The following is a 17,093-nucleotide window of genomic DNA, read 5'->3' as shown; positions in this document are numbered from 1 at the left end:
AGAGTATAACATTTTATTTTATTAGAACCACATTAAAAAAACGGAGGTCATGCAACCCTCCTACGCATTTCGTGCTGGTGCGCACTTGATAAAGTGTGATTTCAGGTTAGCTCCTATTGTAGGACAGTGAACACAGAAACAGCCACCTGATTGATTGAACTGCTAAGCAGAGTAACCATGTAAATAAACTCTGAACTCTCAGCTCTTTGAGATATTGTGGTTTCAATGAACTCATAAGGGTTTTATTGAAATACCTTTCAGTTTGTTTTAAGTTCCATTTTACAGGATAGCCAGAACCAGCAGCCAGGAGTAATAATTTGCACCCAGCAACCGTTAGTCTGTTCCTATTCCAAATGCGACATATTTTCTAGGTAATTTATAGCACATGTCTGGCAAATTGCAACCTCTCATGGAGACTTTTTCATTATAATTATAAAGTCTGCGAGAGGGAGAGACGCTGCTTCCATTTATTTACCCAACAGGAAAACAGTTTACATTTTACTAGCTAATAGAGTTGTGAGAAAGTTTTCAAAATTGATTTACAAGATTTTTTTAGTAATTTTCTGGTAATTTTCTAATATAGCACATTTTAGCAAAATTTCCAATTGCCAGAATTTCACCAATTTTGCCCAATTTCGTGAAAATAGCAGTTTTTGTTCAGTTTATGATTGGCCACATGATTTAGCCCATTGACATTTTTAATGGTGAATTTCTTGTGTGAAGCTTGTTGCTTTTTCTATATTTTTCAGAAACTAATTTCCCTGATTTGTGAATTTACGCCAATAATTTGCCCATCGCTGCTACAGCAGCTAATGTAATCAATGTAAGATGTAATGAATCTTGTTTTCAATAAAACTTTTCATTTATTTGGCGGTTGCAGCCATCCAAAAATATCTAATGTGAAACTTCATCTTAATTGTGCAGTCCCATTTAGCACCAGATGTACAGTAGGAGTTGGAGGCACTCGACCATGTAACATCTGCTGTTTCATTTTTAACGTGTGTTACGACATTTCATATATGTCTAGTACCATAGCTTTCCGGTGACACCACAAAAGATTCACACAGCACAAGAAAAGTTACCATGAAATCTATTTATGCTACTGATGTTAAGGAAGAAAGCTACAACGATTCCAAAGTTGCAGAAAGGGCAGTCAACAGCATTCTTGGGGGCCCGGGGACCCCATGTCGGCAGCCTTGCAAGCCCCCCCCTCTTTCTCTTACACACCTCCTCGCTCTCTCGACCCCTTCAATTTGCCCCGCCCTTCTCACACTGCCCATGTATTTTCCCCCCCCTCTGTCTCTCACTCTTCCCCCTCACTATTCCCCCCTCACTATTCCCCCCACTTTGTTCTCCCCACTCTATTCCCCCTCACTATACCTTCCCTCACTATTCCCGCCTCTCTCTCACTTCCCCCCTCTCACTTCCCCCTCTCTCACATGCTTTGGGGAAGAGCCCGGGGCCTCTGTAAGCACTGCGCCCTCCCCCCCCTCAGAAAATCTTGCGTCCCCCAGTTTGCGCACCCCTGCTTTACTATATAGGTCTCTCCCCCCATCCCTCTCCCCTCTCTCTCATCTCTTTCTCCCCTCTTTCTCTTCCATACGTCTCTCCACTGCGTCTCTCCACTGCCTCTTCCTCCCTTTTTCTCTCCTATTCTCCTCCCCCTTCCTCTCTCTTTCCTCCCTCTCACCCTCTCTCTTCCTCTCTCTCTCTCTCTCTCTCTCTCTCTCTCTCTCTCTCTCTCTCTCTCTCTCTCTCTCTTTCTCTCTCTCACACACTTTCTGTTTCTCTCTCTCAGGGACTTTAATAAGACATTTACAGGGAAGGTCAATTTAAGAGTCTAAAAAAGTTTAAATTCTGCATCATTATTTTCTACATTGAAGCCATTTAACATATTATTACTATTAGTTCACTTTGGTTCTAGGGAAGGGAGGTTGCACCGTTTGAACGTTTTAGAATTTCTTGAAATCAGACTCAATACCTCTACTTTCAAACGAGAGTCATGCCACTTAAATCCACGCGCCTATGTTATCATGAGCTCAAAATCTTAACACTCCGAAACAGTGTGACCTATTGATTGGAGAAAAGAGTAAATACATTTTCCGGCTGACTGCTTGTTGTATACTCAATGACTTTTTGTGGAACAGTGATTATCCCCAGAGATCAATATGGGGAAGTCTTTCAATCAGCTTGATAAAATCTTTCTCCATCTTTAATAGTACACTAATTAGAATTTACACCTTGACAGCTGAAAAGCTGAAAACTCTAAGGGGCCTACTGTATGCAGAGAGCAGCGAATTTAAAAATTGTCGAGGGTAATAAAAAGTAGCTTTTTTGGAGAGTTTTATTCTCCATATGCAGAAATGTGCGAAATCTGCAATTTATAGCATGAATGCGTGTGGCGAGTTTAAAATGGAGAGATGCGCGATGCTGAAATGTGTAAAAAAAAAAACGCGCACTTTTTTTTCCCTTTCCTATAGCCGGCGAGCTCCAACTTATTGCCAACTTTTGTTGGCGGAGCAAATTGTAGAAAATCGCGCCATTTTTTTGGCGCGAACAGCCGCTAGATGCCGTTCGCGCCTTTCTGAATTAGGATATTTTTAAAACTGGCGAGATGTAGGTTCTCACCAGCCGCGCGGCGAGATTTACAAATAGAAAAAAAAAATGGCGCGTTTTTCGTAACTCGCCATTTTCTGCTGTTTTCTGCGCAAATTTCTCAAAAAAATGGCGAGATTTACTTTAGCGCTGCTCTCTGCATAGGCCCCTAAGCGTGTATATCTCAGGTTAAAGTATACATTGCATTTTTCTGAATACACCCAAACATTATTTATAATATATTCTATATTTAATACTTACCCTCAATATTTAGTTTACATTATTTACTGTACAGGTACTGTATAACAGATTTTTTTTTCAGATCATTAGAATTTTTACGTTCAATTTAAATACAAATGCAACTGCCGGTTCTGTGCCGCTTGCCTTGCGAGTTATGCACGGCATCCTCTCCATAGCCACGAGATTCCAGCGGCCAGACTAATGGCCCATAGGATTGACACAGTGGGAGTCCCTCCGTTTTTAATGGGACTCACGCTGGGTGAATCCACCTGTCTGTAAGAGACACGCAGTAAGGCTGGGGCCATAGAGGGGTTGTCAGTGCTGGACCGCGCTGACGCTGAGGCTCGCCTGCTGAAATCTGCGCGATTTCATGCCCATGCAGGCAAGCCAGCGGTCGCGATCGGAGGCGGGGTGAGACTGAGGGAGGCAGGGCAGTGACGTCGCTGGGCTAATCGCCCGCGACGCACTGACGTCAACGTCACGGCGCCGACGTCACGGCGCCGTGACGTTGACGCTGCTCCGCGCTGATTGGATGTTTTCAGCCGACAGTGCTCTGAAAAACAGCTTGGCTGTCGGCTGAAAAATCCAGCGCCTCAGCACGCCTGCGGACGCTCGCGTGAGCCCCCTCTCAAGGCAACCTCATTGAGGATGCAGGGGCTCAGCGCGGAGCGTCCGCACGGCTCAGCGCGGCCTGTCCATCTATGGACTCGGCCTAAGAGAGAGACTGAAGCAGTCACTCTACCTGCGCGCCTCTAACAGGCGATTGCGGGGCTTTGATTTTATTTTAATAACATATTATTGTAGCATGGGATCTCCAGAGCTGAACCGCATTTTCAGGTCCGGGGGCCCCCTGCTTCCCGAGTTACAGGCCCCATTATGGGGTGCCGGTATCCCAGCGGCCATGTTTAAATTATCCTGCGTTATGGCCTACATCAGGCCTGCACAGCTCGTAAAGCGAGAAGGGCCGAACTGCTCCAAGGAAAAGAAAATTGGTCCGCACGGGTAAAATCATCATCATCATCATCTCTCCTCCAGCACTTCTCATCATCATCATCCTCATATATCTCCCCCAGCACCCCTCATCATCATCCTCATATCTCCCCCAGAACCCCTCACTATCAACCATTGCGATACTCCCCATCTATCTCTCAAAGCCCCATCTCTCCCCCTCACCCACACACATAATACTCCCCCTCCACATCAAACACACAATACCCCCCTGCACATCACACACATCCCCCCCTGCCCCTCACATCCTTCTCCCCCTGCACCTCACATCACTCTCCCCCCTGCACCTCACACCACTCTCCCCCCTGCACCTCACATCATTCTCCCCCCTTGCACCTCCAATCGCCCTCCCCTGCACCTCCAATGAATCCCCCTGCACTTCCAATCACCCCCCTGCACCTCCAATCACTCCCCCTGCACCTCCAATGACCCTCCCCTGCAGTTCAAATCATCCCCCACTGCAGTTCAAATCACCCCCCCGCAGTTCAAATCACCGCCCCATGCAGTTCAAATCACCCCCCCTGCACCTCCAATCACCCCCCCTGCACCTCCAATCACCCCCCTGCAGTTCAAATCATCCCCCCTGCAGTTCAAATCACCCCCCCTGCAGTTTAAATCACCCCCCCTGCAGTTCAAATCACCCCCCCTGCAGTTCAAATCACCCCCCCTGCAGTTCAAATCACCCCCCCTGCAGTTCAAATCACCCCCCCTGCAGTTCAAATCCCCCCTGCAGTTCAAATCACCGCCCCTGCAGTTCAAATCACCCGCCCCCCTGCAGTTCAAATCACCCCCCCTTGCAGTTCAAATCACCCCCCCTTGCAGTTCAAGTCACCCCCCCCCTGCAGTTCAAATCACCCCCCCTGCAGTTCAAATCACCACCCCTGCAGTTCAAATCACCACCCCTGCAGTTCAAATCACCCCCCCTGCAGTTCAAATCACCTCCCCCTTGCAGTTCAAATAACCCCCGCTGCAGTTCAAATAACCCCCGCTGCAGTTCAAATCACACAATGCTACAATAATATGTTATCAAAACAAAATAATAGCGGCTTCACTACCGTAGTGACTAACCCCTAAGGTAATGAAGGAGTTAAGCCAGACTACCTGGCATTTGGGGGTAGAGGGGGTGAGTGAAGTGGGTAGTGGCCCCAGTGTGGGTGGTTAGGCCTATGGAAAGGTTGTAGGAGCAGTTAACCCCTTCATCACCTTAGCAGTTGTAACTGCTATGGTAATGAAAGGGTTAACCCCCTCCCACTACCCACCTGAGAGCCTGAGAGGCCTAACCAGGCACCCTGACGCAACTACCCCCTTCACCCACCTCTTCTGCCCCCAATAAACATTACAACACAAACATCAATACAATACATTTAAAACCCCCTCGCCCCCCAACACATAAAGTACAATACAGGCAGTCCTCGTTTTACGCTTCGCTTTACAACGAATGACTTATCCAACGCTGTGCAATGCATACCTATGTTCATTTTTACAACGCCAAAACGGCTTATCCAACGCTCTTACGACGCTTTGCAACGTTGTTTATGTGTATGTGTGTATATATATACACACAAACAACGTTGCAAAGCGTCGTGAGAGCATTTATATAATATTATATTATACTATATAAATTATTATGTTATATTATATATATAATACAGTATATAAACTATATGATTTATGTGTGTGCTGCATATCTTATTGCCTGCGTAAAATATTTGGTGTATTTTAGTGTTAAAAATGCCTTCAGGAACGGAACCTTTCATTTAAACAGTGTTCCTATGGAAAAACGTGTTTCGCTTTACAACGTTTCGCTATCCAACGCCATTTTGAGTAACGCATTGTGCCGGATAACCGAGGACTGCCTGTAATGGGCAAAATCCCTATTATCCACATCTGGATAATAGCTCATCTTCCTCTTTTTCCTCTTCTTCAGTGGGCACCAATAGTAAAATAAAAAAAACTAACTATTGGCCACTAACCCCTTAATCACCTTAGCGGTTATTAACCGCTATGGTAATTGAGGGGTTAACCCCCCTTCTGCTACCCATCCGGGAGGCCTAACCACACTCCTGGGGCAACCACAGTACACCAATGTCCTATGGGTTGCCACTATGGCAGTCAATGTACAAGGCATAGATAAGCACATTGGCAGTCAATGGGTATCCTAAAAAAAAGCAATGAAATAAAATACAATTAATGTTTTTCTTACCTTTGATGTCTTCACCCTCCGAATGCGACTCCAGCAGCAACCTTTTGAATGACGATGCAATGCTCCTCAACAGCCGAAGGTCCGCCGGAAAGCTCCCTTCTTCTTTCTTTTCTTCTTTATCTTCATCTGTATATTGTAATCCAATTGGGGGCGGATGATGTCCCATCAGCTTCTTGGCCTCGACTGAGACAGGACAGGCCTTATATAAGGCCTGTGACATCACATTTGAGTGTCAGATGGTACACCCCAATCAATTGGCTGAGTACAGTAACTGGGACTTATCCCTATTTGAGAGAAACTGCCTCTAAATCCAGCAGTGTGCTGGTTAATTGCACACAGGCAATCACCTAGACTCCACCTGGCTGATTAGGACTTTTAGAAAAGCCTAAAGTGAGAAACAGGAGAGAGATTCCTTAGCTCACATTTGGGCTGACATAAGGAGAAGGAGGACTGCAGAGATTTCTTTAGCCCACAACTGGGCTGCCAGAGGAACATATGATGTCTTGATGCACACAAAAGGACTGTATGCTGACAGCAAGATAAGGGGACAAGACCATACCTGGACACAGAGAGTGCCATAGCACACAAGGAAGCTAACCCAAGAGAACAGAGAGGCCTTACCCTACAGCTACAACAGAAACAGATAAGAGACTTTCTTGTTGGACTGTTGTGTGTGTGTGTGTGTGTGTGTGTGTGTGTGTGTGTGTGTGTGTGTGTGTGTGTGTGTGTGTGTGTGTGTGTGTGTGTGTGTGTGTGTGTGTGTGTGTGTGTGTGTGTGTGTGTATGTATATATACATATATAAAAGAAGAAAAGAAGTGCAAGCGCCATCGCATAATACTGTATGATGGTATTTTAATAAAATACATTGAAAAAAAGTCCTCTTGGACATATTCACAGGATGACTGAATAAAAAGGCGTTTATGAGATATAGGGGGCTATGCACTAAGCAGTGATAAGTCGTTTTAAGACCGCAAAGTGCATTTAGAACGTGAAGTTCCGCCGAGCGCTATGCACTAAGCCGCGCAAACAGGCACTTTGCGCTCCAAAACGGGCTTTTTCTCGAAATTTTTTCAAAGTCCAACTTTGCTCGTATGATCAGCTGTTTGCGCTGAATCCTGCCCTTCTGCGGGATTCACTAAGCAACGCAAACTGATCGTACGTGAAAGTTGCGCTGAATAAAGCTCACCAGCTAAAGGCAGGTGATAAAAAAAGCTGGACTTAGAAAAAATTCTTTGTTTACCTTTTTGCAGGCGCAAAACTAATACAACAGGCCGGCGGGTGTCCCCGGTTGACCCCGCAGGCGTCCCCAAGGGAGGCCGGGGGTCGCGCGGGTGTCCCCGGCTGACCCTGCGGCCGTCCCGGGGTCCACGCGGGAGTCCTGGGGTACCCGCGGGCCTGCGGTACCAATGTTGTGCCAACAAAAATACTAAACAATATTTCTAAATAAATACACCCCCCTAACACATACAGTACAATAATGTGCAAAATAACCAGTATCCAGATATGGAGAATAGATTATTTGCCCATTATTAAACACTGCATTAGCATACCTAAATAAAGTGAATAAAAACAGTAGCCAGCTAATCCAATCAATACAAGCAGTAACAATATTAACAATTATTAAATTAAACCATTAACTAATGAAACCAATTAATTCCTAAACCAACTCAAAATGAATAGTAACACTAACCAATCAAACCAATTAATTACAACAACATTAATGAATGTAAACATTAAAAGACAAATAAATACATTCAAACAATCTCTGAAAGAACCATAAAACGCATTAGCTAACATAATACAACATTAACTACAAACGAACACCAATCGCAAACATTTTATTACATTAAGCATGAAAAAAACAAACAATGACATCCACATAAGAAACTGACATTAAAAAAACCAACAGCAATACCAAGCCAGAAATGCCCCCCAAATATTGTAATAATAATGTATTAATCTGTACCCTAAAGTGGTACAAATTAATATATTATCAGTCAATGTGCCTCCCCCAAAAAATCAAAAATCACATCCAATGAAAAAAACTGTAAAAAAAGACATTTACAAACATTCTATATATTACTTTCCATTAGAAGCGGTGGCCCTCCGACTCCCGGGGAAACAGGAAGCTCACGTACCTTGAAGGCCTCCAACAGCATCCGATGCCATCCGCCATGAAGATCCGGATCAGGTACCCCAATCTTCTTTTATCTTTCTTTAATAACCTTCTTCTATCTTCATCTGTAACCATTTCTTGTTCTTCTTTATCTTCTTTCTTCATCTGTCAATCCAAAATACCCCATGTTAAATCCCAGCCGATGCTGTCTCGTCGGCTTCTTGGTCTCAAATGAGGCGTCACGGCCTTAAATAGGGCTTGTGACGTCACATTTAGCCTCAAAATGGTTAACAGCCACCTGATTGGCTGTTCAAACAATGTTCCGACTTTAATTTTTTTTTTGACATGACGTCACTTAAAGGGAATGATGCCAGCCAATCAGAATGGCTGTGCTTCATTTGTCTTTAAGATGACGTCACGAAGCCGGCGTCACATGGTATTTCAGCCAATCAGATCGTGGGAACCAATTTCACACCCTGATTGGCTGAAATACCATGTGACGCCGGCCATCTTGGATTTTGTGACGTGAGTGTGGAGTTATTCCCCAGGAGGATGCACCAAGAAGGAGTTCCCCATCAGATACTTCCCCCTGCTGCTGCAGAGATCCTGATGGGGTGGAGGCGCTGTACCAGATGTGAGTAGGACTCAGAGCACACTACCTCAGACGCCTGTCATGGTGATATTCCCCAATACCAATCCAGTGGGAGACTCAGGAGTCCTGTTGCCAGCAGGTGCACCACATATCACACATCCATGTAATGGGGGGATTTTCTTACATATGGGTCAGGATCAGAAGGGCCCAGGGAAAACACCGTTACATAAGAATCCGTTGGCCTGTCTACTCTGCCCATTTTAGAATGGGTGTCGATTCCACAAACTCACTGCCTTTTCCGTGAACTAGTTGCTTCCTCACATTAGCTTCGCAAACACTTCCCAATTTAGGAGTTCCTAAGAAATTTAATTTGTAATGAATTTCCAAAGAAACAGAATCGGTTAAATATTTACATTTAGCATGGTTAGATTAGTTTATGGAGGCCAATTATATTGCAAAAATCTTCATAAAACGTGGGTGGGATTTTTGGCTGGCTAAGTGGGACTGCCCTGACTGGAAAATTGTCTTCAGTAGTCCCTGTTGCTTGCTGTCTTTTGTACGTTTTCTTTATTACTTACCTGAACTGGAGCGGATCCAACCCCACCCCTCCCTCCCCCCTGTACCTCAGGGAAGCACCCAGTTTCCAAGCTACAAAATGGCCACAGGGTCAGAGTTCACTCGAGCGGCCAATAGCTTTCTGTTGGTGACCCCAGGGCCGTATTTGTGTTTTGTTTTCAGAAACGACAAACAACGTTAAATTCATTTTACCAGAAACCACATGCTGTTTCCAGAGGTCTTTATTGCAGTGTACCAACAATCATTATTTTCATAAATAAACTATTTTATTTGTTCTTTTTATTTTAAACGTATGCTTATAATTCAGGGCCTGAATACCCGCTTCAGCAAAGTTCACACTTCACAGAGCACTCTGGTGGGCTCAGGATACACGTTATGCAAACAAACCTTTCTCCTCACCTTATCCGCAATAACAACACCTAACAATGTTCCATTCCCCTGTAATTCATAGGGAGATTTGCCTTTCCTTTTCATTTTAAACAAACATCTTCTTCCTTTAATTTTGACTTAGTCACCGATTTAATACTGTAAATAATACCTTTCATAGAGGATTCTTGAAAGTCACTGGTGCCTATTTTTAGAAATCCTCTGTATTAGGCGTCCTACAGTATTGCTGAATAAGAGGTTGATTATGCTACAGCTAATACATTATGGTGTTAGTAAGTAATCATACATGCCATTACTATTATACTTGGATCCGTTGCAACCCCATCCTTTCTCCTGAAAATATAGAGGGTGAAGTCTTCTGTATAAACATCAGTCTTGATGCACCAGTCTGTTCAAATGTCACACTGATTACACATGGCGAAATCCCCCTGTATGTTGTGTGCTGCAGGCTTCTCATGCATATTATGGTTCAATTACTAAATGGTAACCTAGGCCTCTTTCATTTTAGCACCCTTGTTGGACACTTGTCGTTTTGGAGAAAGTGTGTCCTTTCATGCAGATGAATACTTAGTGGCTCCAGGGTGTGACCTATATTTATTATGCAGCAGCATTTTATGTAGAAAAACATGTTTCGAAAATTGTCAGAATGAAAGACCAGAAAATTGCCTAATGGTTTCATCTCTTATAGGATTAAACAAGACCTTCTCCTTTAAGCACTGTCCCCTTCCCCCTTGCAATTGCAGTACTAATTTCAGTAATGGAGCATTAATAGAGTAATGGGTTGGTGAAGCTAGCCTGAAGGAACTGTAGTGCTCAGCAGAAATTGAGTAAATAAACCATATATTAGATTTCTAAACAATACTTTTAGCCTAGCCCCGGGGGAATAGAGAGTCGTCAAGATTTACTTAAGTTAGTCCTATGAAATGTATGCAAAAAAGAGCATCTCTGTACTGAGTCCCTGTTAAAAACAGCAGTAGCAATGTATGGTTAAGCCTCTATCTCATAAATCTCATGGATATAAAAAGATAGTGTGTTCTTTCAATGTCCCTTTCAATTCATCTTGCTTGCATGATTTACCAGTCGTGTGCATCTTTATGGTTGTGTCTATCTCTCTTAATCGAACTCCCCTGCACTAAAACATAGAGATGCACACTGTTTGCATTGTTAACTTGCTCTCCTGAATCATGATAAGTGGACCTGCCCAAAACAATCCAAAATCAACTGCGTTTGATTTTCTAATGTATAAGTATTTTTAACATTTTGAAAGTATATTTCATTTATCTACTTCTGAGGTCACTCTAAAATTTCAATAGATTTTTTTAAGGAAATGGGTGAGCTTGAAAATTAAACGTTTGGGTTGTGTAATTACATAATTGTGTGTAATTAAAGATTGTGACTGCTATTGATTGCAATATACTGTAGTGTTGTGTACATGTTTTGTGCATTACACATGCTACTGTATATACATATGCAAGTGCTTCATATAGCTGTAAATCTACAATCTCCCGTTGCCGCCGGGCCCGGCTCTCTCCCAGTTGTGGGCCTCCCTCACTGACTGTCCCACGCCGAGCTTTTGACGTAGTAGCTACGTCCAAAAATTCTGCTCAATCTATTAGGCCAAATAGGAGCACAGGACACGATCTGAACTTATGGGGAACATAGGACAAGAATGCAGAGTGCACTCCTCACACCCTCCCCCCCTCAGCCAGTTGTAACTGGAAGGAGAGAGCAAGGTGCCCAGAGAGAGAGCACTCTTCACCATATCCAATGCCACCACCCCTCCCCTTTCTGCTGCAGGTCGGCTTTCCTCTTGTTGCTATTTGTAACCACGGACCAGATGAAATGGACATCAACCTGAGCAGAGTTGCGTTTGCAGGTCGCAATAGAACAGGTCCACCATTCAGGAGGAAAAGAGGAGTTATAAGGGGAGGAATTACTGAACCACCTAGTGTTCGCTTTCATACCATCAGTGGTACATGAACCACAGGTTAGGAACAGCCTTCCATAAACAATCGGTAGTGTGTAAAGCAACCCCTTCAACAGTTGAGTTTTTACAAGTTGATATCGATGCAGTGAAATCGCCCAGGAGCAATCCCATGACCCGGAAGGGCCGGAGGTCTGGTGGGATTCTAAAAGGGAACACATTAGTTTCAACATCTGCACGTAAATAAATTGAGACATGCACATTTTTAAATCTGGAAACACACAAACAGTCTGTGCTCAAACATTTTGCTAATTTAGCAAAAAAAATTGCGGGAGCTTTTTTGTGCATCTATTTTCTCCTGTAATACAATGGGAATGTTATTCAACAGTAGAGATGGGCGAAACTGTAAAAATCTGTTTCACGGAATTTGCAGAGCTTTCCATTCAAAATCCGTTCCGCGGTGTAAAATCCGTTGGTGGATAGATCCAGTTTAAATCCGTGCGGATTAATAAAAACCCGCCATTGGATACAATCTGCTGGTAGATTTTAAAAATCCAAATGCGGATTCGGCAATCCGCTCGCAGATTGCTGAATCTGTGGATTAGATTCTTCAAATCCACCAACGGATTGCGGAATCCGTGTGTTGGATTGTGGGTGGTAAAAAAAATCCAAATCGAAGACGAATAGCCCTTTTTGAGATTGATTCACGGATATCCATTGACCAAAGGAAGCGGCAGATCCTCGGCGTACCCAAATCTGCCCCCAAAATGTGCCCATCTTGTTAGTTTTCGTGCTAAACCTGGTACTGTTTTGTTGCTCTACACTTGACTATACTTGGTCTAGAGTTTCAGCAGGAAGATTTTGATAAATAAACCCTCGTGTGTTTCAGTTGAATGCATTATTACCACTGTGGTTTACATTTTCAATAAATTTACCTTGTGGAATTTGTGACTTCAGGCTAATATCTCATAGCAATTTAAACATTGTTAATACTGCATGTCACAAAATAAATACACAGGCTATAAGAAAGAAAATAAAAATGAATGTACAATCATTGATGGAAGTGTCTATTAACCCGGCAACCATCTTTATAACCTCATCTCCTCTCCCTTATTTAGCCAGTAATGATTTCCCACAGATTATTAGGCATATTGGGGTTCTGGTTAGGATAAGGGTTAGGCTGGTATGTTAGGTTTAGGCTGACATGTTAGGGTAAGAGTTAGTATTGTTTATTAGGGTATGGATTAGGCTCACACACTGGGGTTAGGCTGGCATATTAGGTTAAGGGTTAGGGTGGCATATTAGGGTAAGGGCATGTTAGGGGAAGATTTACGTAGGCTGGAATATTAGGGTAAGGGTTAAGATGGTATATTAGGGTTAGGCTGACATGTTAAGGTTAGGCTAAACAAAGTATTTTATTTATTCTGCAGTTAGTTAAATAACCTGTGATTTATATACCCGGCTCACTGGGTAAATAGCCACTACCATGGTTGATATCATACTAATTAGAAACAGTTGGGTCAGGACATGCTTTTATCATTTGTATATCATGGACTAGGTACAAATAATCAATACACACTATTTTATGAACACCACAGTATATTAAAGTGTTCATAAATAGGCTAAAAAGAACACATTTTAGCAATGGTGGCAATAACTATGATTTTATTTATCTGTGAATGGTAGTATATAAATGGCCCCCGTGACCTTACTCATTGACTTTTAATTCTTGCCAAAAAGGTTTGCAAACCTTGCCATTTTTGTGCAAGTTTTCTTGATAAAAACATCACATTTCCCTTGGGTTGCAACCTTCAGAGAAATGTTTTCACATCTCTACCTGCTACATTTCTCATGATGATCAATATACAATAGCTCTAATTCTACTCCACATAATCAATTGTAGAGAGCCCCTGACCATCCACCATCCCAGGAACCTTTTGCCATGGGGGAAGAATGGAATTTTCTGGGTGTGATTAATAAGGAGTGTAAGAAAGTTTCCATGCCGTGACAAAACCTTTCAAGGACTTGAAATAGCCATACGCTGTAGCTTGTGATGAGCAAAATATCAAAATTTCTTTCCCCAAATATTTGTCTGATTCCATCATTTCCAACTTGGGACAAAATGTATATTTAAATATAAAATTTAAATTAAATCAGATTCAAAATCCACTTTACTTTTATTGCCGTTGAAATATTAGCCAATTTCCCGTTGTTTATACATTTCTCCTTTATGAGCTTGTGATATGAAAGCCTCCCATTTTAAGTATTTGGTAATCTTGTCTAAGATGTACAGTTTCTACCATGGTATTGAAAGAATATGCTGATACACAAATGCCAAATGACAACCTCCTGATAACATGGATTATGTGTTCTATCTTTTCAGACTCTGCTCCTGTGGGCTGTTCTGTGGGTGCCTTTCGCTGAGATAATATAATGACTAGCGTTCCAGCATAAGCTGCTCTGAAAAGTTACAGGGAAGAGAAACAACCCTAATCTTTAGTCTGGCTCCAAAAATACTGGGACACAGACCTACCAGACTATTACCCAAGTATCCCCAAATCAGTGTTTAAAAAGGCAGATTTAAAAAAAGGAAGTTGCTTTGGTGCTTTTTACTTGAAAAAAAAAAAATACAGCTATGAAGTCATTCTCCCAGTGGATGTTCACTGATTAAGAAATAGTTATACTGTATCTTTGTTAACGTTAAGAGTTTCCACACCCACGGCATATACATAAAAGAAAAATATTCCATTAGCATTACATTATTTTAACAAATAGTGTAACGTCTTAATGTCATATGCGGTGTTATCAGCATTTCACTGGCTTTAAGAAAAGTAGTAACTACAGAAAAATGTAGTTAGCATTAAGGAAAAGCAATGCGGACCATATTTGTGAAAGATGTGCTGTATACAATAGTTATGCTTAGAAAGCAAAAATGGGCAGAGGACTTAATAAAATACAGCAAATCTATTTTTCTTTAAAAGGGAAATGGAAGCATTGGTCAACTATGAAAAAGTAGTTTTACTCTGGGGATGTAAATGAAATAGGAGTAATTCTTTCGGGCTGCTGGTGCCATCACGCCTTGACCCCTGTGTGCTATATTGTTTATGACCACTGTTTTGGTACTTTCTTTTGTTCATGAAGATTCTAAGTTTAGGAAAGTACAGTACGTTCATTAAAGATTTCAGTGCTGAAATGCTAAACATCCTGCAGTTTGTTGAATGGGGGCAAAATTAGGCTGCGAGAATTTGTGTTCCATAGTCTTTAGCCAGAAACTAGTGGTACAGTAAGTAGAGAATATCTTTACATTTGCGTTACAATTTTTGTTTCTTGATGTTCAGAAAAGTTGTGAAAAATAACAACAAATGTCACCCGATTCGCAATCTTCCGCAAAAAGTACAAAACCATTTTGCTCTGTAATAAGAAAATGTAGGTTGTTTTACTCAGATAATAATTATTACTGTTATTTTTGTTTAATATGGAGCGTATACATTACATAATGCAAGAATATATTCTTAAAAATAATTACAGGGCAATAATATATTGCAAAGAAAATTGCACCAGGCAATGACAACATTAGCATACAGAGGATGAAAGACCCAGAGGAGCAGACAATCGACGTTAGTAGCATAAGTTGTTTATCTGTCAGAAAATAGGCTGTAGAGTAACTCCACTTCTTTAAATAATGACCTAGGGGTGACTTCAAAACTACACATTCTGAACATTCTCCATGAAATTATTATTTGCCACAAGAATGCAACATTTGTCAGTGATCGGTTTTATTGCTTTCATTTGCTGACCATCCAAAGTCTATTTATGGATGCATTATCTTGGACTGGCAGATGGGAAGAGAACAACTCATTTTAAACTGCACATTGAGCAAGAGGCGACTACTGCACCATGAAACACTTTTGCCGCACCCCATCAGTTTTATTTTTGCGTCCAGAAATATAACTGAAATATAGGAAATAACGTACCAGGGTTACATTGTCAAGTTACTATTATACCATTTGGTTACAGAATGTCAATTTCAAATAGCTCTTTCAGTGCCATGCAAGAGCCTGTGACATTTTGGAACTCAAATGAGAAAATTGCACAATTATTTAATTGGTGCATTATTGTTCTGTCCGTAGACATTCGCTGATGTATTCCTCTTTGTACACATACCCTCTGGGCGTCCTTTTCCCATATTTGAGAAATGAAATTTAGAGAGTGAGACATGAGATCATTGCTTTTTGCAGGGTGACAGGAAAGCTGTCTCTTCCATTCATCTGTTCCCTTTTTCCCATGGATCGACCCTGATGATAGCTCTGTCCAAAGCAGCACAAGACATCAGCAGACTGGGCTCGCCAGTCCTCCTGCTAAAACCTCGAGTGCTGATAAGAGCCTTAGTTGTGGAGCCATCACAAAGTAGCGTCTAGTGTTTTACATCCTTGTCTTTACTAGAATGTATGTAATCAAGTCAGGTTATGGGCATGGATCAGCTGCTCAGCACAGTATACAGTATGTGTGCTCTGGGGGAAATCAGCACTAAAGGATAGTGAGCCAGGAGATCTGGATACAGGGTATATGTGGGTTTAGCATGACCATGTTAATATGCCTCATCTCTATTTGTATCAGGCACCAATATCATCATACAGTATGCCGCGGCTGAAGTATCATAAAAATAGTGTGCTTCATTACAGGAATCAAGTTTTCCGTTTGGGAGAAATCATTTTAGTCAACAAGGTTGATGCTGCATTCATGTTGTCCAGACAGGTGAAAATTAAGTTTAAAAATATGCATTAAAAAATAACGTTACTAATATTTTGCTGAATAGAGAATGAAAAACCTAGTGCTGGGATAGTCATCTAAATGGTATTAAGCTGCTGCATGCACCCCAACACTAGACTAAGGAAAACCCCTTATAAACTCTTTACTAACATTAAACTTAAATAAAGACCAGCGACACTTAATGGTGGTAAATTTCACAGCGTTTAAAAAATATAAACTCCAATAAACGCATACTTTTAACTATCATACATTTTAAAACCCCAGGCATTGTCAGCCATAACTGATACAAGGCCTCCTGCCTTCTGGCTGGGAAGGTTATTTAATGATGTGACCAAGAAACAACTCCAAGGTAAATTGCAACATGAGCCGCTTCAGAGCTAAGTTCCTGCACCACCACCCTAAAACCATGAACATGGGGAAACAAGAACCCAAACACTAAATGAACATTCAATCTGTACAGTATATGCCAATCACCCCAATGAATCAATGTATTTTTCTAAATATGTACATACAGATGTAGCAGACAGATGTTATTACCCCCGTTAACTCGATGTGTTGACTCAACTCTGGTGTGTTATGTAACAGTATTTGTATATTATTTCGCGATAATAGGGGTAACAACGTCGGCTTCCTCGATACATACATTTTTTTTACTATTCAATTTGAAGGCAGGTTTTTAAT

At 41.9% G+C, this 17,093-nt stretch overlaps 1 long non-coding RNA gene across 2 annotated transcripts in view; it reads left to right on the top strand.

Moving 5' to 3' along the window:
• Positions 1–14,826, top strand: part of LOC142488698 (uncharacterized) — a 46,323-nt gene extending 31,497 nt beyond the window's left edge. The window contains exons 2-4 of one of the 2 annotated variants that reach the window (XR_012799591.1): positions 8,141–8,238; positions 8,712–8,797; positions 14,026–14,826. This is a non-coding gene — a long non-coding RNA (uncharacterized LOC142488698). The remainder of the gene's footprint in view (positions 1–8,140; positions 8,239–8,711; positions 8,798–14,025) is intronic. The other variant, XR_012799590.1, reaches the window with a different exon arrangement.
• The last annotated feature ends 2,267 nt before the right edge of the window (positions 14,827–17,093 follow it).

This window comes from Ascaphus truei, chromosome 2 (assembly GCF_040206685.1).
Source record: "Ascaphus truei isolate aAscTru1 chromosome 2, aAscTru1.hap1, whole genome shotgun sequence".
Taxonomy (NCBI): Eukaryota; Metazoa; Chordata; class Amphibia; order Anura; family Ascaphidae; genus Ascaphus; species Ascaphus truei.
Note: the sequence above shows the minus strand (reverse complement) of the source record. Positions and strands in the feature narration are given on the sequence as shown.